At 46.8% G+C, this 24839-nt stretch overlaps 1 protein-coding gene across 2 annotated transcripts in view; it reads left to right on the top strand.

The window, feature by feature from the left end:
• The first annotated feature begins 551 nt into the window (after nucleotides 1-551).
• The window catches only part of BCL2L12 (BCL2 like 12), a 67520-nt gene continuing 43232 nt past the window's right edge, over nucleotides 552-24839 (top strand). The window contains exon 1 of one of the 2 annotated variants that reach the window (XM_063942558.1): nucleotides 552-745. The gene's annotated coding sequence lies outside the window, so the exon portion shown is untranslated. The remainder of the gene's footprint in view (nucleotides 746-24839) is intronic. The other variant, XM_063942557.1, reaches the window with a different exon arrangement.

Below are 24839 nucleotides of genomic sequence, written 5' to 3'. Positions count from 1 at the left end.
TACAGTGTGCTTCAATGTTGAATTTCTTTGTAAGAATATCCTAATGTCTATCCCATGCATGTTTAAATTGCCCTACTGTCTTAGCCTCTACCACCCCTGATGGAAGGAATGGCGATTTGGCAGTCTGTATCACCAGTGCGCAGGGTTCTCTCCACTAACTGGCAACATTTTATTAGTAATGGCAACAATAGGAAATTTTAGAAGCGAACGGGAAGGGCATTACTAAGTGGGAGGGGCTATGATTAGGGGGAGGAGTCATAATTCTTAAACCGCCCCCCCCTAAAAGTTAAGTCTAGATCCGCCACTGCATGGAGAGGGTCAGGTAGGCAAGTATGTAATCTAAAGTAACAGTGTTACTGGGGATGGTTTTACAGCAAAGGCAATTAAAAACACAGAGAAACACTGCATTATGATTATATGGCACATGGGCTGTATACTCCGCGGCAGCCTCACAATGACACACAACGGCAATAATAATACATTCCGCGTTGTACGACAAACACTTCTCAGATCACTTTCAAAGCCGCGTAAAGGTTTTGAACATCCCGGTGACGTCACAGGGCGAGCGGTGACTGATCCTCTGCAGCCGGCCGGCCTCTGGGTGTCTCCCGGGCCCGGCGCATGCGCAATGGGCTCCTAGCTGCAGGGCGTCCTGTAGAAGTTTTCATTCCAGCTCATTGGAGGATCGGAGTCGGTGATCAGAGGACTAGCCCGGTGTCCCCAGTGTCCAGGATCACCGGAGGAGGTGGGTGCATGCGAGAGCCGGTAGCAGAGCCTCTGTGCTCTGTACATATTCTTACCTGTATATTATACTTTCCCACAGTATATGTCACTTGTTCCTTATGTGTTTTTAAAGTAGACTTCCATTGCCTATAGATAATGGTTGGTTAATACACAAACTGTGTGTGTATAATGTCTGTGTGTGTATAATGTATGTATGTGTTATATATATATATATATATATATATATATATATATAACACATGACTAGTGATACTATAAGCCATATACCTATACCTGTGTGTCTCCTATCTGGCTGTGGAATCTGCTCCCTGAACTGTTACTGGGTGACTGTATCTGTCTTTGTCCTGTGTGTGTGTGTGTTATTATTACACTGTATCATTAGGCTATGGCTATGCTGAGGATTGGTGGCAACACCTCCTATTATATAACTGACACTGATGCAAGTGACAACTAGTTTGTGCCAACCAAAATAACTTTTAATGATAATAACTGTAATAATAATTATCATTATTATAACCTTGTAAAATACAGTAGTTTGAGTTTCCAGTCTGCTAATGTAATGACACATACATTTTTGCAATGAGGTGCTACCTGACTTTCATGTGTCAATGTGTGGTACAAGTATAGTTGTTGTATTGGTAAAAGGACAACATTCGCTGGGTGGGATTCAAATGTTTGAAAAGTTGGTTGGGTGTCTCTTTTTTCCCTGTCTATTAGATAGGGAAAAAAAGACTCCCAACTGACTTTTCAAACATTTGAATCTCCCCCACTGGCTCCCCTTCTCTTTCAGAATCAATTTCAAGCTTCTCACACTCACTTATACCCCTTTTCCACTGTAGCGCGGGTCGCAGTCGTGTTGCCTGACACGGCTGTGACCCGTGCTACAGCTCCCTTTCCCACAGCGCTCACCAACCCGGCATATTTTCGGGTTGGTGACGCTGCTAGTGACGCGGCTCCCGTTTACACTAGATAGCTTACCGGGTAGGATTCCCGGATCACTTGATCCGGGAATTTGCAGGGGGCCCTTTTCCACTAGGGAAAAACACGGGTAAATGCGCACCCCCGCACATTTACCCGTGTTTTAAGGAGCTAGTGGAAAAGGGGTATTACAAAGCCCTCACCCACTCCTCTCCCATTTACATCTCTGACCTTATCTCCCTTTACGCTCCCACCCGTCCTCTTCGCTCTGCTAATGGTGCATTACTCTGGTGCTGACTCTCCTGCCTACTGATTACTTCCTCCCACTCCTATCTCCAGGATTTTTCACGTGCTGCTCCATTTCTTTGGAATTCCCTACCTCTCCCCCTCAGACTCTCCACCTCTCTACAGGACTTCAAACGGGCTCTCAAGATCCACTTCTTCACCAAACCCAGCCAAGTCTCATCCTGATCCTCTGTTCCACACTCTCTATGTACCCCATCTGTGTCACCCCTGTCTGTCTACCCCTCCCCTTAGAATGTAAGCTCGCACGAGTAGGGCCCTCTTCCCTCATGTGCTTATCCTTTTTCTTACTTTAATAATCTTCAACTGCACCAACTCCAGCAGTCCTCTGCCACCTGATACTTATTTCAGTGTTATCTGCTGATGTAGTTATGTTTAGTTACCCTGTAGTTGTCCTGTATTGTCTTCAACTGTAATGGTGTGTACACACGGTGAGATATTTTCTTATGATTTTGACTATATAGTCAAAATCGTAAGAAAAGTTAATGCAAATCACAAGGTGACAGTCACCTTGCGATCTCGATTCGATGCCGATGCGCGGCCCCACGCGGTCGGCATCGCAAGAATAGAAAGACTGTGCAGGCAAGTCAATTTTGACTATCTGTAGAAGAGATAGTCAAAATTGACACTTAGCCAAAATCGCACATAGTCCGTATCGCAAGCACATAATGCGTGTGCTTGCGGTACGGACTATGGGGGTAATTCCAAGTTGATCGCAGCAGGAATTTAGTTAGCAATTGGGCAAAACCATGTGCGCTGCAGGGGAGGCAGATATAACGTGCAGAGAGAGTTAGATTTGGGTGGGGTGTGTTCAATCTGCAATCTAATTTGCAGTGTAAAAATAAAGCAGGCAGTATTTACCCTGCACAGAAATATAATAACCCACCCAAATCTAACTCTCTCTGCACATGTTAAATCTGCCTCCCCTGCAGTGCACATGGTTTTGCCCAATTGCTAACTAAATTCCTGCTGCGATCAACTTGGAATTACCCCCTATGTGCCGACCTAGCTCCTGTCGCATAGTGAGAATCGGGCATAGCCTGAATTTCACCTGTTTTCCTGTTTTGATTATTTGTTTATGTGCTCTGTGTTTGGGTGCTGTGGAACCCTTGTGGCGCCATATAAATAAAGGATAATGATGATAATAATAATATGGAAAAATGCTTTAATTTTCATGTGTTTTTATCTTTTTACACTGCACATACTTGCTAATGAGCCCCAAAGATTACTGTACCTCTTACATGATCCCCCCACCTCACTCCTGGCAACAATGTATTCAAACTAATATTGTTAATGTGCCTGCCTGACTCTCTGCAGTTACATCTCTGCCCTGCATGGGGGAAGGGGGCTCCACCAACTGATGGGCTGACTTTTGCCCAATAGACAGCGCTTCATCCAGGGATGATATGGTGGTGTAGTTGCATACAACTGTAGTTGAACCCCGCTACTTGTCTGGGACCGCTAACTTCTAATCTGATTTTAAAATAGTTAAAGTGAACAGAGATAAAGTACCAGCCAATCAGCTCCTAACTGCCATGTTACAGGCTGTGTTTGGAAAATGACAGGAGCTGATTGGCACTTTTTCTCCATCCACTTTATCTGTTATCAGGGCTTCGTAAACAGACCCCAAAGTACCAACCAATTAGCTCCTGTCATGATTGGTTGGTGCTTTATTTCTCTCCACTTCATCACTCTTCAAGGCTTAGTACATCTCCCCCAATGTATCGACAATTAGTGATAGAAATTAGTTGGTTGCTATGGGCAACTTCTCTGTCTTGAAGGTTTGATACGTCTTCCCCTATAACCCCTCAGCTGATGTCTACTCACACTACCATAGGCGTAGTTATTAGAGGGAAGGGTTTCCCTGGAATAAGTTGTGAATTATTCTATGCTGATGGACTTGAACAAAGCAGATGACTTGGAGCTCTATTTAAGAACGAGCCATAGAATCTCTATCACTTGCTAAAGGGGTTATGAGCCCCGTTCATTATTTAGCCAACAGCGGTAAGCCCAGCTGTTGTTTTATGGCTGTACCACTTACACCATCTACAGATCTCATTGCCGGTAATGGGGACCCAGCAAAAGCCTTTCCGGCTTCAGCGAGGACCCCGCTCAGTCCTTGCTGAGTCCCTGCTGGGTGAAAGTGCAATGTGTGTGCGCAGACGGACGCCGCGCATGTGCATTAATCATTAACCCGTCACTGGCAGCGCTAGGCTGCCGGAAAAAGCGAAGGAAAGAGACACCATGGGACCTCGTCTGAGAGGTAAGTTTTGTTATGTACAATACAACATATATGTTAGTATCACTGTGATACTTAACGAAACGTGGGCAATTCGGATCATTTATTGAATGGAGTTCTTGGTGTGATTTACAGATGTGCCTCATTCACCTAGTATCTATACGACAAACAGCATGAGACACCTGGCGCAATGGAGGCACTCCGGGAGGAGCAGCATGCAGTAGTTTTCTTCCAGTTTTGCATCGCAGACGCAGTCAATGTGCTAGAGGCTCTGGGCTGTGACTTTAACCACACAGGAATTAGTTTTAAACATGTACAAAGTCACAAATGAAGCACAATGCGACTGCTGCGTTGTAGCACTTCGTATACAGATCCAGACTCGGTCGTACACAGATGTACAAGTGTCGCACATCACATTGATCAGTGTAATCTAGCACAGTCCGCTTCCAATTGTTTTATTTATGTGAATAAGACACATTTACAGCGAGAAAGATGCTCGGCGCGGCTTAGTTGCTCAGGACATGGCGGGCCGGGGGTGGGGAGAGGGGCTGTTTGCCACAACTTGAGCAACATTGTATGAGAACACATCTGTATGTTATTGCTATTTCCAAGCAAAGCGTATTTGGGAATTTCTTGCACCCTACATTTGCAGAAGTGTTTAACATGTTGAAGTGACTAGTTTTAGATTCGTAGTATTTGGGAGGAAGTCACTGACGCTTAATGTTTTTTTTTTTTGATGCTTAAAGAAAATAAACCTATTTTGAGTGTAGTCTTGAGAAAGTCATATTTTTCAGCAGCATGTCTCATTCATGGGTGTGGTGTATTTTGTCAATAATCCTAATACCGACATGCTTGCAATGTCGGCATTGTCCATGTAGATATTCATCGTGTTGACACTGATGAACTGGTGACATGATTAGAATGTTGACTCAACATCCCAGGTGGTCTATGGTCTAGTGGTGACTTACCTTGTCAGCTGATGAGGACTTACCGCAAATCCATTGATGCTTCTGGTAAGGAGTGGCGCTAACCCTAACTCTCCCCTCACCTAACCCTATGTAGGTATGCTCACCTACCTACATATGCATTATGTAGGGACTGCACTAAACTGCGGAAGGTTGGTACCACCCGGTATTGCCCTTACCCTATTACAGATCATATTTAAAAAGACAGTATTCCTATTTTGTTTTTTAAGATACTAAAAACGGGGGTGATACGGGAGCCCGGCGGTCAAGATGTCAGCGGTCGCATGACTGACACGGGCATCCCAACAATTAAAATGCCGTCAGGAGACGGAGTAATTAAGTTACCCCTACCCTGACCCACCTGGGGTGGTGGCTAGGACTAAGATATTGCGGGTTGCTCCGAGAGGCTTTTTCCCAAAAGTAGGGCTCCCAAAAGGTCCAAAGCGTCCTCAACTGGTCCACAGCACTGGATGACTCTCCGACGCGTTTCGGGACACTTCAGGTCCCTTTTTCAAGGCTTGATGTCTTTTTTGAAAAAGGGACCGGAAGTGTCCTGAAACGGTGAGTCATCCAGTGCTGTGGACCAGTTGAGGACGCTTTGGACCTTTTGGGAGCCCTACTTTTGGGAAAAAGCCTCTCGGAGCCAGATGCAGGGTATTTCCCGGGAGTACCTTGCACCTATCACACCTGCAGCTCCGACTCCAACATTGGTAGGATTAATTCCATTTTTGGCTTTCCATCTGGCCCATACCAACTGTGTTGATTTTATGTGGTTTTAAATGTGTAAGTCTGTGTCAGTATCGTGCAATAAATCTGTACATTCTTATACGTTGACCACCCGTCTATTCAGACACTTACATCATTCATTGCCACACTCACCCCCAGAATAAAAGGGGTGGGGTCACGGATCCAAGACCAGCGCCAATAGGAGAAATCACCCCCACTTTTTCCTGCTTTGTATTAGGGAGCTCAATAGGGGAGCTCCAGATTTTCTCCTGGGCCAGCTTAAGGTTTCTTCACGCAGCTATTTCATCTCACTTTCTACACAAGTATCGTTCATTAGTAATCCATGTACAATAATTACAGTCTGTGCACGTTTGTGCTGTTTATTCCATTTTTCTCTGACGTCCTAGTGGATGCTGGGAACTCCGTAAGGACCATGGGGATTAGCGGCTCCGCAGGAGACTGGGCACAAAAGAAAAGCTTTAGGACTACTTGGTGTGCACTGGCTCCTCCCCCTATGACCCTCCTCCAAGCCTCAGTTAGATTTTTGTGCCCGGCCGAGAAGGGTGCATTCTAGGAGGCTCTCCTGAGTTTCTTAGAAAAAGTTTAGTTTTAGGTTTTTTATTTTCAGTGAGACCTGCTGGCAACAGGCTCACTGCATCGAGGGACTAAGGGGAGAAGAAGCGAACCTGCCTGCTTTCAGCCAGCTTGGGCTTCTTGGCTACTGGACACCATTAGCTCCAGAGGGACCGAACACAGGCCCAGCCTCGGAGTCCGGTCCCAGAGCCGCGCCGCCGGCCCCCTTACAGAGCCAGAAGCAAGAAGAGGTCCGGAAAAATCGGCGGCAGAAGACATCCAGTCTTCACCAAGGTAGCGCACAGCACTGCAGCTGTGCGCCATTGCTCCTCAGGCACACTTCACACTCCGGTCACTGAGGGTGCAGGGCGCTGGGGGGGGGCGCCCTGAGCAGCAATAAAAACACCTTGGCTGGCGAAAATACATCACATATAACCCCAGGGCTATATGGATGTATTTTAACCCCTGCCAGAATATAGCAAAAAGCGTGAGAAAAGTCCGCCGAGAAGGGGGCGGAGCCTATCTCCTCAGCACACTGGCGCCATTTTCCCTCACAGCTCCGCTGGAAGGACGTCTCCCTGACTCTCCCCTGCAGTCCTGCACTACAGAAAAGGGTAAAACAAGAGAGGGGGGCACTAATTAGGCGCAGTATTAACATAACAGCAGCTATAAGGGGAAAAACACTTCTATAAGGTTAATCCCTGTTTATATATAGCGCTCTGGTGTGTGCTGGCATACTCTCCCTCTGTCTCCCCAAAGGGCTAGTGGGATCCTATCCTCTATCAGAGCATTCCCTGTGTGTGTGCTGTGTGTCGGTACGATTGTGTCGACATGTTTGAGGAGGAAAATGATGTGGAGGCGGAGCAATTGCCTGTAATAGAGATGTCACCCCCTAGGGAGTCGACACCTGAGTGGATGGGCTTATGGAAGGAATTACGTGACAGTGTCAGCTCTTTACAAAAGACGGTTGATGACATGAGGCAGCCGGCTACTCAGCTTGTGCCTGTCCAGGCGTCTCAAAGGCCATCAGGGGCTCTAAAACGCCCGTTACCTCAGATGGCAGACAGACGCCGACACGGATACTGACTCCAGTGTCGACGATGAAGAGACGAATGTGACTTCCAGTAGGGCCACACGTTACATGATTGAGGCAATGAAAAATGTTTTACATATTTCTGATAATACAAGTACCACTAAAAAGGGTATTATGTTTGGTGAGAAAAAACTGCCTGTAGTTTTTCCTGCTTCTGAGGAATCAAATGAAGTGTGTGATGAAGCGTGGGTTTCCCCCGATAAAAAACTGATAATTCCTAAAAGGTTATTGGCATCATACCCTTTCCCGCCAGAGGATAGGGCACGTTGGGAAACACCCCCTAGGGTGGATAAAGCGCTCACACGCTTGTCTAAACAGGTGGCACTACCCTCTCCTGAGACGGCCGCCCTTAAGGAACCTGCTGACAGAAAGCAGGAGAATATCCTAAAATGTATATACACTCATACGGGAGTTATACTGCGACCAGCAATCGCCTCCGCCTGGATGTGCAGTGCTGGGGTGGCTTGGTCGGATTCCCTGACGGACAATATTGATACCCTAGACAGGGACAGTATATTACTGACTATAGAGCATTTAAAAGATGCATTTCTATATATGCGTGATGCACAGAGGGATATCTGCCGACTGGCATCAAGAGTAAGTGCGCTGTCCATTTCTGCCAGAAGAGGGTTATGGACGCGGCAGTGGTCAGGTGATGCGGATTCCAAAAGGCATATGGAAGTATTGCCTTATAAAGGGGAGGAGTTATTTGGGGTAGGTCTATCAGACCTGGTAGCCACGGCAACTGCTGGGAAATCCAAATTTTTACCCCAGGTAGCCTCTCAACATAAGAAGACGCCATATTATCAGGCGCAGTCCTTTCGGACCCATAAGGGCAAGCGGGCAAAGGGCTCCTCTTTTCTGCCCCGTGGCAAAGGGAGAGGGAAAAGGCTGCAGCAAACAGTCGGTTCCCAGGAACAGAAGCCCTCTCCCGCCTCTGCCAAGTCCTCAGCATGACGCTGGGGCGTTACAAGCGGACTCAGGCACGGTGGGGGCCCATCTCAAGAATTTCAGCGCGCAGTGGGCTCACTCACAAGTGGACCCCTGGATCCTTCAGGTGGTATCTCAGGGGTACAAATTGGAATTCGAGACGTCTCCCCCTCGCCGTTTCCTAAAGTCTGCTTTACCGACGTCTCCCTCCGACAGGGAGGCGGTATTGGAAGCCATTCACAAGCTGTATTCCCAGCAGGTGATAATCAAGGTACCCCTCCTGCAACAGGGAAAGGGGTATTATTCCACGCTGTTTGTGGTACCGAAGCCGGACGGCTCGGTGAGACCTATTTTAAATCTAAAATCCTTGAACACTTACATACAGAGGTTCAAGTTCAAGATGGAGTCACTCAGAGCGGTGATTGCGAACCTGGAAGAAGGGGATTATATGGTGTCTCTGGACATCAAGGATGCTTACCTCCATGTCCCAATTTACCCTTCTCACCAAGGGTACCTCAGGTTTGTGGTACAGAACTGTCACTATCAGTTTCAGACGCTGCCGTTTGGTAAAGACCCGGGGTGCCGTGGACAATCCAAAGTAATGGCCGAAATGATGATACTCCTTCGAAGGAAGGGAGTTTTAGTTATCCCTTACTTGGACGATCTCCTGATAAGGGCAAGATCCAGGGAACAGTTGGAAGTCGGGGTAGCACTATCTCAGGTAGTGTTGCAGCAGCACGGTTGGATTCTCAATATTCCAAAATCGCAGCTGATCCCGACGACACGTCTTCTATTCCTAGGGATGATCCTGGACACAGTCCAGAAAAAGGTGTTTCTCCCGGAGGAGAAAGCCAGGGAGTTATCCGAGCTAGTCAGAAACCTCCTAAAACCAGGCCAAGTCTCAGTGCATCAATGCACAAGGGTCCTGGGAAAAATGGTGGCTTCCTACGAAGCAATCCCATTCGGCAGATTCCACGCAAGAACTTTTCAGTGGGACCTGCTGGACAAATGGTCCGGATCGCATCTTCAGATGCATCAGCGGATAACCCTGTCACCAAAGACAAGGGTGTCTCTCCTGTGGTGGTTACAGAGTGCTCATCTTCTAGAGGGCCGCAGATTCGGCATTCAGGACTGGGTCCTGGTGACCACGGATGCCAGCCTGCGAGGCTGGGGAGCAGTCACACAGGGAAGGAATTTCCAGGGCTTGTGGTCAAGCCTGGAGACATCACTTCACATAAATATCCTGGAGCTAAGGGCCATTTACAATGCTCTAAGCCTAGCAAGACCTCTGCTTCAAGGTCAGCCGGTGCTGATCCAGTCAGACAACATCACGGCAGTCGCCCACGTAAACAGACAGGGCGGCACAAGAAGCAGGAGGGCAATGGCAGAAGCTGCAAGGATTCTTCGCTGGGCGGAAAATCATGTGATAGCACTGTCAGCAGTGTTCATTCCGGGAGTGGACAACTGGGAAGCAGACTTCCTCAGCAGGCACGACCTCCACCCGGGAGAGTGGGGACTTCATCCAGAAGTCTTCCACATGATTGTGAACCGTTGGGAAAAACCAAAGGTGGACATGATGGCGTCCCGCCTCAACAAAAAACTAGACAGCTATTGCGCCAGGTCAAGGGACCCTCAGGCAATAGCTGTGGACGCTCTGGTAACACCGTGGGTGTACCAGTCAGTGTATGTGTTCCCTCCTCTGCCTCTCATACCCAAGGTACTGAGAATTATAAGACGGAGAGGAGTAAGAACTATACTCGTGGCTCCGGATTGGCCAAGAAGGACTTGGTACCCGGAACTTCAAGAGATGCTCACAGAGGACCCGTGGCCTCTACCTCTAAGAAGGGACCTGCTCCAGCAAGGACCCTGTCTGTTCCAAGACTTACCGCGGCTGCGTTTGACGGCATGGTGGTTGAACGCCGGATCCTGAAGGAAAAAGGCATTCCAGATGAAGTCATCCCTACCCTGATCAAAGCCAGGAAGGATGTAACCGCAAGGCATTATCACCGTATTTGGCGTAAATATGTTGCGTGGTGCGAGGCCAGGAAGGCCCCTACAGAGGAATTTCAACTGGGTCGATTCCTGCATTTCCTGCAAACAGGAGTGTCTATGGGCCTAAAATTGGGGTCCATTAAGGTTCAAATTTCGGCCCTGTCGATTTTCTTCCAGAAAGAACTGGCTTCAGTTCCTGAAGTTCAGACGTTTGTCAAGGGGGTGCTGCATATACAGCCTCCTTTTGTGCCTCCAGTGGCACCTTGGGATCTCAATGTAGTTTTGGGGTTCCTAAAATCACATTGGTTTAAACCACTCACCACTGTGGACTTAAAATATCTCACATGGAAAGTGGTAATGCTGTTGGCCCTGGCTTCGGCCAGGCGTGTGTCAGAATTGGCGGCTTTATCCTATAAAAGCCCTTACCTGATTTTTCATACGGACAGGGCAGAATTGAGGACTCGTCCTCAATTTCTCCCTAAGGTGGTTTCAGCGTTTCACCTGAACCAGCCTATTGTGGTACCTGCGGCTACTAGGGACTTGGAGGACTCCAAGTTGCTGGACGTAGTCAGGGCCCTGAAAATATATGTTTCCAGAACGGCTGGAGTCAGAAAATCTGACTCGCTGTTTATCCTGTATGCACCCAACAAGCTGGGTGCTCCTGCTTCTAAGCAGACTATTGCTCGTTGAATTTGTAGTACAATTCAGCTTGCACATTCTGTGGCAGGCCTGCCACAGCCAAAATCTGTAAAAGCCCATTCCACAAGGAAGGTGGGCTCATCTTGGGCGGCTGCCCGAGGGGTCTCGGCTTTACAACTTTGCCGAGCAGCTACTTGGTCAGGGGCAAACACGTTTGCAAAATTCTATAAATTTGATACCCTGGCTAAGGAGGACCTGGAGTTCTCTCATTCGGTGCTGCAGAGTCATCCGCACTCTCCCGCCCGTTTGGGAGCTTTGGTATAATCCCCATGGTCCTTACGGAGTTCCCAGCATCCACTAGGACGTCAGAGAAAATAAGAATTTACTTACCGATAATTCTATTTCTCGTAGTCCGTAGTGGATGCTGGGCGCCCATCCCAAGTGCGGATTGTCTGCATTACTTGTACATAGTTATTGTTACAAAAATCGGGTTATTGTTGTTGTGAGCCATCTTTTCTAGAGGCTCCTCTGTTATCATGCTGTTAACTGGGTTCAGATCACAGGTTGTACGGTGTGATTGGTGTGGCTGGTATGAGTCTTACCCGGGATTCAAAATCCTTCCTTATTGTGTACGCTCGTCCGGGCACAGTACCTAACTGAGGCTTGGAGGAGGGTCATAGGGGGAGGAGCCAGTGCACACCAGGTAGTTCTAAAGCTTTACTTTTGTGCCCAGTCTTCTGCGGAGCCGCTAATCCCCATGGTCCTTACGGAGTTCCCAGCATCCACTACGGACTACGAGAAATAGAATTATCGGTAAGTAAATTCTTATTTTTTTTCAACCCTTTGAATACATTCCATGTTAGGTCACTACCTAATCACAAGTAGCTGCGCACGCGGAGGTGAGAGAACGCATTAGTAATTAAGGGGGTATATGTACTAAGCAGTAAAAAAGAGAATAGAGCCAGTGGAGAAGTTACCCATGACAACCAATCAGCATTAAGTAACAATACATACTGTAAAATTTTATAGGGCAGCCCCCCCCCCCCCCTCCTCCTTTTTAAAAAAGAAAAAAGAAAAAAAGTCAGAGTACAGTATATAATATTCGGAGTTGTATGACGTTAGTAGCCCTGCAGGAGTTGTTTTAAACGAAAAGTTTGTTTTTCAACTTTTAGTCCTTTTCTTGGAATAGAGTATTGTATGTGTGGTGAAACAGGAACAGCGACATTCTTCTATAGCAGACAGAATATGCTTTGCTGTCCTGAATATGTTCCAAAACAACTCCGTAGTATAGCTGGTTCTCATTCACACTTAAGTTCTAGTGTGAAGGAATAGGCTAATTTTTACTGGTGAATTGTATTATTATTATTATTATTATTATTATTGGTATTTATTTAAATTGTACAGTTGAATTATATTTATTTTATTATGACCTGGGCAGCTAATTTGTAAAATACATGTTTATCCAATATGGAAATATGTTTATTAAAGTTATACAGTGACCGAACGCCAGGCACTTGCCATGGGGGAGGGGTGAAGCGGAATATTGCCCTAGAAAAACACATGATCCTGCTTTTGAAGCAAGACCAGCACTATATTGTCAGCTCTGCAAATATTGCATGAGTCACCCAGGTTGCAGCTCCTGCGGACTGCTGTTATAACACTTTTACTGTTTATTCTGTGGCTGTTCAGGTATTTTTATCATTTCACTTCGACCATGCAGCTGAATGGTAGGAAAACTTTCTCTGGCTACGCAGTGACCTAGTATAGGAACAGGTGTAGCCTTGCCCCAAAACCGCACCACACCCTTTTTCTCTGAGTAATATATATTTACGTCTTCTTACTAGTGTAAGCTGTACTATTCATTTAGCTAGTATTCCCTACTACATAAATGGTGTCTTCTTTCTTTCTTTCTTTCTTTCTTTCTTTCTTTCTTTCTTTCTTTCTTTCTTTCTTTCTTTCTTTCTTTCTTTCTTTCTTTCTTTCTTTCTTTCTTTCTTTCTTTCTTTCTTTCTTTCTTTCTTTCTTTCTTTCTTTCTTTCTTTCTTTCTTTCTTTCTTTCTTTCTTTCTTTCTTTCTTTCTTTCTTTCTTTCTTTCTTTCTTTCTTTCTTTCTTTCTTTCTTTCTTTCTTTCTTTCTTTCTTTCTTTCTTTCTTTCTTTCTTTCTTTCTTTCTTTCTTTCTTTCTTTCTTTCTTTCTTTCTTTCTTTCTTTCTTTCTTTCCTAGATCAGTTACACATGATCTAATAGCCCAGACACGCACACGCTTCTCCTGAGCCCTAAGGCCTCCTGTTGACAGGGGAAATCCCTGCTGATAACATGGAGTAATATAGGATTCCACCTAGTGAACACGGAAGAACCTGCTGGTTACTGGGCGTAACACACCCAGAGGCTGTCCGCAGGGGCGCTTTAACAGAGAAGGGGGCCCATGTGCACCTCCGGGTGGGCCCCCTCCTCTCTATGGCGCAGTAGTCTCTGGCATGCGCAGGACTCCGGAAACATGGCACCCGTCATGTTCCGGAGACCAGTTTGGCTACATCGCATGTGCGACAGCAGTGGCCGGTGCTGGACTCCGGAAAGGTGAGTATTACAATATGTGTGCGGTGTGGGGCCCCCTCTGGACCCAGGGGCCGGTGTGCACCGCACACATTGCACCCATTATAGATACGCCAATGGCTAGTCGTGATAGCCACATCCAGCGGTGCCACTTTATTTGTTCCACATCTGCACGTCACTTTGTTAGGCTACTGTTTAACCGTATTTGAGAAGTTCTTTGTAAAATGCAGTAGCCTTGTCAGCACAGTGCAGCCTGAGAGCAGGAAGGATCTCTGTATAACAAGGAAGTGTGTTTATATCTGGGACATGTATGCAGAATTCCCCTGCTGTCCTCATCAGTCACACCCAGGATCATAACTAGAACCATTGCCTTGCACTAGTCAGGATTGTATCTACCATGAGTCAGGATCTAATAGTGATATTTAGTGAAGGGCCTCTTGTATCTGTGCAGTTGGGAAATTCCATTCAGGTTAATTTTATCTCCAGTGTATACGTGATGGAATGTTCCATGTTAGAACGTCTGAGGCCTTAGTAGATACTCGTATAAGATCAAGAGATTTACAGTGTGTAAAAACATTAAGGCCTAGTTATCAAATCGGATAAAAGGTTGCGTATTTTATTGCTGCAATAAAACCTGGAATTGAGGCAATTGCTGCCACTCCCCGCTTCCTCCGCGAAACGCTTCCTGACTCAGTCACGTTGCCAATAAGTCCTCACTGCGAACAACGCCACTAGGGTACCTTGATGCGTGTGAATTAAGCTTTAAGCGGGAATAAGCATTATAACAGTAGGGTTTTTATGCCAATCAATAACATGGTATCCAAGTTACCACTTGTTACTTCGCCACAGTGACAATTGTGCTTTTCTGCTTTATTTTGACACTGGGTCTTTTCTCGCTGTTTCTCCTGCTTATTTTTTACTCTCTTTTGGGGTGATTCAATTGCTTCTTTCTGGCTGGCAATTGTTGCTCCGTTTGGGCGCAATGAGCCGTGGGGAGACATGTTTGAGCTTGCAGCCTCCAACTCTGGCGAGCTCAAATGTGCGAAAAGTGACCCATTTGAGCACCCAAACGACACTTTTTGCGCAGCGCCCAGCACTTTGGTTGGATTTAGCTTTTTTACACTGCTAAACCCCACCTGTCTGGGTGAGATAAAAAAAAAACTACTGGAAATTGCCTTTTACTAATTGAAATTCACCCGTGTCTACTTTCTAAATCTCGTGTTGCATTTTTAAATTTTCATTTATTTTATTTTTGTTTCATGGGTTCAAATTGTCCTAAAAAACAATGAAGGAAGCTTGTGTCCAGTTCCTGACACAGTGATAGGCAACCTGATACACTTCAAGGGCTGCTAGGAGCCCTTTAGCCTTTGAAAGGGCCACGTTATCCTTAATCTCCTTTGAAGGAAAAAGAATGAACCAAATTATCCGAAACACCCAAATTTCTCTTACGTCCTAGAGGATGCTGGGGACTCCGTAAGGACCATGGGGTATAGACGGGCTCCGCCGGAGACATGGGCAGGGCACTCTATAGACTTTAGGATAGAATGGGTGTGCACTGGCTCCTCCCTCTATGCCCCTCCTCCAGACCTCAGTTAGATCCTGTGCCCAGAGGCGACTGGGTGCACTACAGGGGAGGTCTCCTGAGTTTCTCTGAAAAAGACTTTTGTTAGGTTTTTTATTTTCAGGGAGCACTGCTGGCAACAGGCTCCCTGCATCGTGGGACTGAGGGGAGAGAAGCAGACCTACTTAAATGATAGGCTCTGCTTCTTAGGGTACTGGACACCATTAGCTCCAGAGGGAGTCGGAACGCAGGTCTCATCCTCGCCGTTCGTCCCGGAGCCGCACCGCCGTCCTCCTCACAGAGCCGGAAGATAGAAGCCGGGTGAGTATGAGAAGAAAGAAGACTTCAAAGGCGGCAGAAGACTTCATGATCTTCACTGAGGTAACGCTGCACGCCATTGCTCCCACACAGATCACACACAACAGGCACTGTACGGGTGCAGGGCGCAGGGGGGGCGCCCTGGACAGCATTATTAACCTCAAGGGACACTGGCATATACAATAGATACTGCAGAGGCAGTATATTAATAAACCCCCGCCAGTATAAATAATTTGAGCGGGACCGAAGCCCGCCGGTGAGGGGGCAGGGCTTGATCCTTCCAGCATTAACCAGCGCCATTTTCTCCACAGCACACTGCAGAAGCTGGCTCCCCGGACTCTCCCCTGCTGAACACGGTTACAGAGAGCATAAAAGAGGGGGGGGGGCACATATAATTGGCGCAGTGAAGTGTATTTATATATATATATTACTATAAAAGCGCTATACTACTGGGATTTTATTCCAGTCCGGGGGCACTGGAATAAAATCCAGTGCCCCCGGACTGGAATACTCTCTCTCTGTCTCTCCAAAGGGCCTAATTGGGAGAACTGTCTCCATATAGATATATATTCCTGAGTGTGTGGGGGTGTCGGTACGTGTGGGTCGCCATGTCTGAAGCGGAAGGCTCATCTAAGGAGGAGGTGGAGCAGATGATTGTGGTGTCTCCGTCGGCAACGCCGACACCTGATTGGTTGGACATGTGGAATGTTTTAAATGCAAATGTGACTTTATTACATAAAGATTGGACAAAGCAGAGTCCAGGGAAAAAGCAGGGAGTCAATCCATGGCTTTAACTGTGTCACAGGGCCCTTCAGGGTCTCAAAAACATCCCCTATCCCAAATAGCAGACACTGATACAGACACGGATTCTGACTCCAGTGTTGACTACGATGAGGCAAGGTTACACCCAAGGGTGGCCAAAAGTATTCATTATATGATTATTGCAATAAAAGATGTTTTGCATATCACAGATGACCCCTCTGTCCCTGACACGAGGGTGCACAGGTTTAAGGGAAAGAAACCTGAGGTAACATTTCCCCCAGCTCATGAGCTGAACGCATTATTTGAAAAAGCTTGGGAAACTCCAGACAAAAAGCTGCAGATTCCCAAAAGAACTCTTATGGCGTATCCTTTCCCTGCACAGGACAGGGTACGGTGGGAATCCTCGCCCAGGGTGGGCAAGGCTTTAACGCGCTTATCCAAGAAGGTGGCGCTACAGTCGCCAATACACATACGGGTGCTTTGCTCAGACCGGCAATAGCATCGGCTTGGGTTTGTAGCGCGGTAGCAGATTGGTCAGATACCTTGTCAGCTGATATTGATACCCTAGACAGGGATACCATTTTATTGACCTTAGGTCACATCAAAGACGCAGTCTTATATGTGAGAGACGCTCAGAGAGACGTCTGGCTACTAGGTTCAAGGTCCAACGCCATGGCGATCTCGGCTAGGCGAGCACTGTGGACCCGCCAATGGACGGGTGATGCCGACTCAAAGAGGCATATGGAAGTTTTACCTTACAAGGGTGAGGTTTAATTTGGGGAAGGTCTCGCGGACCTGGTTTCCGCAGCTACCGCGGGTAAATCTACTTTTTTGCCTTATGTTCCCCCACAGCAAAAGAAAACACCACAGTATGAGATGCGGTCTTTTCGGTCGCATAAGTCCAGAAGAGGTCGGGGCTCTTCCTTCCTCGCCAGAGGTAAGGGTAGAGGGAAAAGAATTCCTGCTACGGCCAGTTCCCAGGAACAGAAGTCCTCCCCGGCTTCTACTAAATCCACCGCATGACGCTGGGGCTCCACTGAGGGAGTCCGCACCGGTGGGGGCACGTCTTTGACTCTTAAGCCACGTCTGGGGTCTGTCGGACGTGGATTCTTGGGCGATGGAAATAGTATCCCAAGGCTACAAGCTGGAATTCGAAGACGTGCCTCCTCGCCGATTCTTCAATTCGGCTTTACCAGCTTCTCCCCCAGAAAGGGAGATAGTTTTAGCTGCGATTCAAAAGCTGTGTCAACAGCTAGTGATTATCAAGGTTCCCCTAATACATCAGGGAAAAGGGTACTATTCAACCTTATTTGGGATCCCGAAACCGGATGGCTTGGTCAGACCCATTCTAAATTAAAAAGCCCTGAACTTGTACTTAAGAAGGTTCAAGTTCAAGATGGAATCGCTCAGGGCAGTTATCTCCAGCCTGGAAGGGGGTGATTTTATGGTGTCACGTACCCATATATCCTCCTCATCAGGCATACCTGAGATTCGCTGTACAGAACTGTCATTACCAGTTTCAGATGTTCACCAAAGTAATGGCAGAAATGATGGTGCTCCTGCGCAGGCAAGGAGTCACAATTATCCCGTACTTGGACGATCTCCTGATAAAAGCGAGATCAAAGGAACAGTTGCAGAAAAGCGTGTCGCTCTCCCTGAGAGTACTACAGCAACATGGCTGGATTCTAAATCCAACAAAGTCACAGTTGGTTCCAACGACTCGGCTGTCTTTCTTAGGCATGATTCTGGACACAGAACAAAAGAGGGTTTTTCTCCCAATGGAAAAAGCTCAGGAACTCCAGAACATGGTCAGAGACCTGTTAAAACCGAAAATAGTGTCAGTACATCAATGCACTCGAGTACTGGGGAAAATGGTGGCGACCTACGAGGCCATCCCCTTTGGCAGGTTTCATGCAAGGACTTTTCAGTGGGACCTTCTGGACAAGTGGTCCGGGTACCACCTTCAAATTCATCAGAAAATAACCCTGTTCCCCAGGGCCAGGGTGTCTTTCCTGTGGTGGCTGCAGAGTGCTCACTTTCTAGAGGGTTGTAGGTTCGGCATTCAGGACTGGGTTCTGGTGACCACGGACGCGAGCCTCCGAGGATGGGGAGCAGTCACACAAGGAAGGAATTTTCAGGGACTGTGGTCAAGCCAGGAGGCTTGTCTACACATCAACATACTGGAATTAAGGGCCATATACAACGGCCTACGACAAGCGGAGAATATTCTTCGCGACCTACCGGTTCTGATTCAATCAGACAACGTCGCAGCCGTGGCTCATGTAAACTGCCAAGGCGGGACAAGGAGCAGAGTGGCAATGGCGGAAGCCACCAGGATTTTGCGCTGGGCAGAAAATCATGTAAGCGCTCTCTCAGCAGTATTCATTCCGGGAGTGGACAGCTGGGAAGCAGACTTCCTCAGCAGACACGATCTCCATCCAGGAGGTGGGGACTTCATCAAGAAGTATTTGCAGAAATAACAAGTCTTTGGGGACTTCCTCAAATAGACATGATGGCGTCACGCCTCAACAAGAAACTTCGGAGGTATTGTGCCAGGACAAGGGACCCTCAGGCAGTAGCGGTGGACGGCCTGGTGACACCATCTGTGTTTTCAGTCGGTCTAGGTGTTCCCTCCTCTTCCTCTCGTCTCAAAAATATTGAGAATCATAAGACGAAAAAGAGTGCAGACAATACTCATTGTTCCAGATTGGCCTCGAAGGGCCTGGTATTCAGATCTTCAGGAACTGCTCACAGAATATCCATGGCCTCTTCCTCTCAGGGAGGACCTGTTGCAGCAGGGGCCCTGCGTGTTCCAAGACTTACCGCAGTTACGTTTGACGGCATGGCGGTTGAACATCGAATCCTAGCTGGGAAGGTTATTCCGGAAGAAGTCATCCCTACTCTGATAAAGGCTAGGAAGGAGGTGACGGCGAAACATTATCACCGTATCTGGAGGAAGTATGTTTCTTGGTGTGAAGCCAAGAATGCTCCTACAGAAGATTTCCATTTGGGCCGTTTTTCTCCACTTTCTACAGACGGGAGTGGATATGGGCCTAAAGTTAGGCGCCATTAAGGTACAGATTTCGGCCCTATCTATATTCTTCCAGAAAGAATTGGCTTCTCTCCCTGAAGTCCAGACTTTTGTAAAGGGAGTGCTGCACATCCAGCCTCCTTTTGTGCCCCCAGTGGCACCATGGGACCTTAACGTGGTGTTACAGTTCCTGAAATCTCACTGGTTTGAGCCTCTTCAAACGGTTGAATTAAAGTTTATCACTTGGAAGGTGGTCATGTGTTGGCCTTGGCATCTGCAAGGCGGGTGTCCGAATTGGCGGCCTTGTCTCATGAGAGTCCCTTTCTCATTTTCCATGTGGATAGAGCAGAGTTGAGGACTCGTCCTTAATTTTTACCTACGGTGGTGTCATCGTTTCATATGAACCAACCTATTGTGGTGCCTGTGGCTACGGGAGACTTGGAGGATTCCAAATCCCTTGATGTAGTCAGGGCCTTAAAAATTTACGTAGCCAGGACGGCTTGGATTAGGAAAACAGAAGCTCTGTTTGTCCTAAATGCGGCCAACAAGGTTGGCGCTCCTGCTTCTAAGCAGAATATGGTTTGCTGGATCCGTAACTCAATTCAGCAGGCTCATTCTACGGCTGGATTGCCGGTACCAAATTCGGTAAAGGCCCATTCCACTAGGAAGATGGGCTCTTCTTGGGCGGCTGCCCGAGGCGTCTCGGCTTTACAGCTTTGCCGAGCGGCTACTTGGTCGGGTTCAAACACTTTTGCAAAATTATACAAGTTTGATACCCTGGCTGATGAGGACCTCATGTTTGCTCAATCGGTGCTGCAGAGTCATCCGCACTCTCCCGCCCGGTTTGGAGCTTTGGTATAATCCCCATGGTCCTTACGGAGTCCCCAACATCCTCTAGGACGTAAGAGAAAATAAGATTTTAAACCTACCGGTAAATCTTTTTCTCCTAGTCCGTAGAGGATGCTGGGCGCCCGTCCCAGTGCGGACAAAATTCTGCAAGACTTGTATATAGTTGTTGCTTACATAAGGGTTATGTTACAGTTAAGATCAGTCTTTGGCTGATACTGTTTTGTTCATACTGTTAACTGGTTACGTGTATTCCAGGTTATACGGTGTGGATGGTGTGGGCTGGTATGAATCTTGCCCTTAGATTAACAAAAATCCTTTCCTCGTACTGTCCGTCTCCTCTGGGCACAGTTTCTCTAACTGAGGTCTGGAGGAGGGGCATAGAGGGAGGAGCCAGTGCACACCCATTCTATCCTAAAGTCTTTAGAGTGCCCATGTCTCATGCGGAGCCCGTCTATACCCCATGGTCCTTACGGAGTCCCCAGCATCCTCTACGGACTAGGAGAAAAAGATTTACCAGTAGGTTTAAAATCTTATTATTCTACTCAGACCTCACATATGTCATAAAATGCAGTTACAATGGTGATATAGCGCTGAGGGACCACAGCTAAAATTCTTAGCCCAGGGGCTGAATGTTGCCATTTTGCCCGAAGTCTATCCAAAAGTTAATCGAAAAGTGCTGCTGGACGTAAATGTCATACGTGCAGAGGAAAGGGCATTTTGCAACATTTGAAAATCTGCAGGAAATTTCCCACAAAACAATTATTTCTATTTTTTATGCTATGTGGATGCAAGCTACATGCTTTTGTTTTCCGTTACAGGCACCAAAAGACGTCCTGGTCTCTACAGTAATCTTACTTGGGGGAGATATTCAATTTGCCCCCAAAGAGACATCGGGAGTAAACACCCCCGATGTTTCTTCGGGTGCTGCGGTTGGGCTATTTAATTAGCTCGACTGGTAACGAGTGCAGTTACACCCGTAAACACACAGGTTCAGGGAAACCTGTGTGTTTTCAGGAGTGAAATAGTCCTGTTTTCGGATGAAAACGGGGCTGTTATCGGGCGCAGGTGAAGCAAAATCCCAGATAAGCTGCGTCACGCGCCGACTTATCGGGGCTAATTAGATAGCCCCCAGCGGCATCACATTACACCCGCAATCGTTGCGGGGAAATTGAATATCCCCCGTTGTGTATTATGTTTTTTTTGTACACTGCATTACCTGAAATATCTCTTATTCTGACTGTTGTGTATGTAGAGGTGTTACTAGTGGAGGTAAGACATGGAGATGCTGAAGGTAGCTTAAATACGTAACATACTGGAGTAAAAACAGACAAATGGAAATAAAAATATTTGCGTTGTCCTATTTTAGTTTTTGTTTGTTTTTAATGAAGTGTTGTCTTTTAAAAAATAAATATTTATATATTTGTTTTGTGCCGTTTTTTGAAGTCATCACATTCCATGGTTTGTTTGTACATAGTTTTTGTTACCAGTTTGTATACTTAATTGTTTTCATGAGGTCATGTAAGGAAGCCCAGGCATTTATGTGAACAGAAAATACATGTCATTATGTTAAAGGACATATAGCTATTGTCCTTTGTATGTTTATGAGTACATTGTATATTGTTCCCCACTCGATCCTGGCTAGCTGGTTTGAGACCTGTTAATAAAGTGTGTGTGGTATGCTTACACACTGATACCATTGTTCTGCATCGCTTTGTTATACCACTTTTACACTCGCACTCCCGGGTCACTCCCGGGATGCGTCCCGGGATGCCTTCCCGGGACTGACCCCTTTCACACTGCACTAAGACCTGGGATCGACCCGGGACAGCCCCATTTACACTGATCCCGGGATATCCCTGCAAATGCACATGTGTGTCATTAGAAATGGCCTTTTCTGGCTCACATTGATGAGGTCACACTAGTCAACAAAGGGAGGGGTGGTGCCTGCTCACACCATTGCTGCAGTCATGGCCGACGGAGTACCAGTGTGTATGCCTGAGCTCATGATTCTTTCTGCTTTGCAGATGTTTCATACAGCCACTGACAGCATGATGCAGCTTATCACACTGTGCAGTATACTGCACATATATTTTATGAGGAGGAGGAGGGTGCAATTTATGCTGGATAGGGCTGCTAGTCGCCGCCAATATTTGCGCAGGAGGAGAGCCTTCATATCATCCAGGATGAGTATCATACTGAGCGTGAGTATGGGCCCTAACCGCTCATTTTGGTCCAGAGATCGCCGGCACGGAGAAGCCTTTATGAGGACCGTGGAAGCTTACCAGGATGAGGAGTGGATGGCTAACTTCCGTGTGTCTCGTGCAACCTTTAACTACATCCTGGAATTACTTACCCCAGCACTTGACATGCAGACCACCAGGCTTAGGAGACCCATCGAGGCACGCAGGAGATTAGCTATTGCATTGTGGTGGTATGCTACCCCAGGAGAGTACCGCTCAGTCTCATGCTTGTTCGGTGTTGCAATCTCCACCTGCTGTGTCATAGTCCACCAGGTGACTAAAGCAATTGTATCTACCTTATACAAGCGCTTCATATCTCTACCACAAGGACAGCGCTTACAGGATACCATCATTGGATTTGTGAAGCGAGGCTATCCGCAGTGTGGAGGAGCGATTGATGGGACACACATCCCCATTATTGCCCCACGTGACAACCATGCTGACTATTTTAATAGGAAGGGCTGGCACTCCATCATATTACAGGCTGTTGTGGACCACAAATATTGGTAAGTGTTTATTTTTGGGGTGGTGGGATGAGTTGCATGTGTGAGTTTTACATTCTAATTGTTTTCAATTTTACTGTTCTTTAGTTTCCTAGATGTGTTTATTGGCTGGCCAGGCCGATCTCATGACTCCCGAGTTCTTGCCAATTCTGACCTGTACAACATCGTAGAGGAGAAGCAGGGAGGCTGGCTGTACCCCAAAGAGTGTGCAAAGATTGTGAATGGGGTGGAGATCCCTGTCCACATCATCGGGGATGCTGCATACCCTTTACGCCCCTGGATTATGAAAGGCTACACCCAACAGGTCCAGTTAACCCCAGAGCAACAAACCTATACTCACACCCTGAGTTCAGCAAGGATGGTGGTTGAGAACGCCTTTGGCAGGTTAAAAGGAAGATGGCGTTGTTTGATGAAGCGCAATGATGTGGACCTTATGAATATGCCTAATGTAGTAGCTGCGTGCTGTATACTGCACAACATCTGTGAACTGCAAAATGAGCTATTCCTTCCTGAGTGGACTGTGCAGGACCCTGAGGTTATAAACCCACATGTGGAAGGTGCTTTGTTTGGGACTGCCTCAAACTCCGCTGCAGAACAAATACGCCACACTATTACGTCCAACCTTGCAGCACTGGTACAATAGTGTTTAAGAATCAGCACAACATGTTTGGTGAATGAAAATGTTTTTATTTTGTATTCCACCTTTAATCTTTGGGTTCATTATTTATGTTTTTCCAAAAAAAACACATTGCCAGCAACTGTGTATATATGCATAAACAATGTAGAAAACACTGTAAACATGGTCTACTTTACGCACAAATGGGAATGTTATGCCTAGATTTGCAAACAAGTTTTTATTGGCATAAAAAAAAAAAAAAACACTGGTAGGTTTGTAGATGCAACACCATAAACCACAGTGTCCCTGCAGTATATTATCACTGTGTAAAAAATAAATAAAAAGTGCTTTAATGTAGACACTATACAAAACAGAACATAGAAAAAAATGAAGGAAGGCACAAACAGTTGTGCATAAACAATGACCACACTGTGGTTATTTAACAACAAATAACAACCAAAAAAAGCAATTCACTGTGTTTCACGGCAAATTGCGCAATACAGTAAACTCTGGGCTTGGCGCACTAGATGGTGCAGTATTTGGGGCATAGTATGGACCAGGATTAAATGATGAAAAACCCTGCTCAGGGGGGTATTGTGAGTTGTGGTGTTGGTTTGGTGCTCTTGAGGTATTGGTCATACGCTCATAGAACGCCATGTTCATTTGGTGCAATTCCCTGTGGCGGTCATACTGCTCTCTACTCATGCGTTCCTGCATTGTCATGACTTGGGAAAGGAATGCATCATGCATTTGGCGTTCTGCCTCTAGAAACCTGTCGAGCCTTGCATCCTCCTGTGCGGACATTGTAGCGTCCATCTCTCGGAGTTGGTCGACAAGGACATTTGACATGGCTTTAGCCACTTGCTCCGCTCTGTTCAATTTCTTCCTTCTAGGCGGTACGGTGTAAACTGTGAAGAGAAGAAATACAAAATGAGCGTATATAAAAATAGCAGCGTTAGCAAACATGTGTTTGTGGCATTAATCCACCTATACACTAGCTACTCTGCAACATTGAACTTTTTTTAAAAATGCAAAGCCCCCCTGCGTGGGGGCAGAAAATGCAAAGTGTGCCACCGTGCCAGCAGCGTGTTGAGCGCAGTGATCCTGCAAGGGGCTCATTAGCGCTCGCCACGCTGCCGCCACACTGGCCACTCATACTACGCACATAACCGGATGATTAACAATTGTGGATTTGTGCTATGAGTGTTAATTTCTAAACATGTACTTACTGTTTTTCTGTAAAGTTGGGGTGACGGCACTTTGTACAGTCCCACTGTCACTGGTC

This window comes from Pseudophryne corroboree, chromosome 10 (genome assembly GCF_028390025.1).
Source record: "Pseudophryne corroboree isolate aPseCor3 chromosome 10, aPseCor3.hap2, whole genome shotgun sequence".
In the NCBI taxonomy this organism is placed as follows: Eukaryota; Metazoa; Chordata; class Amphibia; order Anura; family Myobatrachidae; genus Pseudophryne; species Pseudophryne corroboree.
The sequence above is the reverse complement of the archived record's forward strand: the minus strand, read 5'-3'. Positions and strand labels throughout refer to the sequence as shown.